Source organism: Salvelinus sp. IW2-2015, unplaced genomic scaffold (assembly GCF_002910315.2).
Source record: "Salvelinus sp. IW2-2015 unplaced genomic scaffold, ASM291031v2 Un_scaffold6365, whole genome shotgun sequence".
In the NCBI taxonomy this organism is placed as follows: Eukaryota; Metazoa; Chordata; class Actinopteri; order Salmoniformes; family Salmonidae; genus Salvelinus; species Salvelinus sp. IW2-2015.
Window position 1 is genome coordinate 21,392 of NW_019947628.1, and position 1,287 is coordinate 22,678.

Here is a 1,287-nt window from a genome sequence, read left to right on the forward strand (position 1 = left end):
AGAATAGGCAAAATGTAACAGTAGTACTGTCATTGAACAACACTATGCCATGATTAGATAGTGAAAATACACATCGATTCCTGTAAACAATAAAAGCTAATTTACGAACATTTCTGAAAATAGATATATAGCATTTTGGATGAAACTATTCTTATGTTTCCCATCTGAGCTCAGAGTAGATGAGAGATGTAATGTTTGTCTCTGTTATGTTGAAGTCCAATCAAGCAGGAGAGACCAGCCTCCCCTGTACCCAGCTGTGTGTCCATGAGAGTGACCGGTCTATGAATCATCCTATAAACTTTAGAGAGGGAGACTTTTCTACTGACACAAGGTAAGAAGAATTAATGAGTCATGGTCAGTGAGTTAAACAACACTGTCTCCTGTATTTCTCCTCTCCCATTTTCCCATTTCATTTTGTTTTTTCATATCCATAGGCAAATCCTTTTGTCCATTTTCATAGTCCTAAAACAATATTAAACAAACACAACATTCCTCCGTGTGTGTGTGTGGTGTACTCTTGGACGAAGAGATGTAATCTCATGTTTTGTCCACAGAAACCAACAGGAGAGATCAGAGTCAGAGATTCTCAGTGGTCAGTCTTCCCAGAGTCATCAAACAGACCTGGCCTCCATATTCAGTGTATGTGGTCTGTTATGTACATTTGTTTTTGTTTACCTCAAGTAAAGTTGATCTGTCAATCATTCATTAATGTGTTAATGAGAAAGCATTTCTTCTTTACTTAACTTATTTACTTGATTTATTTCAGATGCTTGAAGAGAAAAACTATGAACCTTTGTGAAGAACGAGCTGAAGATGTTCAAGAGGATTCTTAGTCCAGAACTCCCAGAAGGTTTTGAGAGTCAGAAGCAGGATACAGGAAGTGGTGGATGCTGAAGATGGAGAAGCAGGAGAGCAGTGCCAGAGAGGGGGCTCTGAAGATCACACTGGCACCTCCTGAGGAAATGAACCAGAAGGAAGCTTTTGCTGACACACTGGAAAAATGTAAGAGCTGTTCTGCCTCCATGTGAAATGCGTTTTATAACATTAGAAGCTGTTAGCTAAAGTACAGCTAAGTAGCTGTGTAACTCAAATGATTTGGTAGCAGGCTGAACACAACCCTAGTGACCTCATCAAGTAGGCAGCAGGGATGTGTTGTGGTGATTCATTTAGGAGAGAGACGAGACACATTAATAATACATCAATAATACAATAAATAATATGATATCAGTTCACACCAGTTCTGTAATGCATTATGAAAAATTTACACATTATACAGTCAGTTAATAG

At 38.5% G+C, this 1,287-nt stretch overlaps 1 long non-coding RNA gene across 1 annotated transcript; it reads left to right on the forward strand.

The window, feature by feature from the left end:
- Positions 1–160: 160 nt before the first annotated feature.
- LOC139026920 (uncharacterized) lies at positions 161–784 on the forward strand. The gene is made up of 3 exons (XR_011478903.1): positions 161–331; positions 555–639; positions 767–784. It is a non-coding gene; the product is annotated as an uncharacterized lncRNA (long non-coding RNA).
- The last annotated feature ends 503 nt before the right edge of the window (positions 785–1,287 follow it).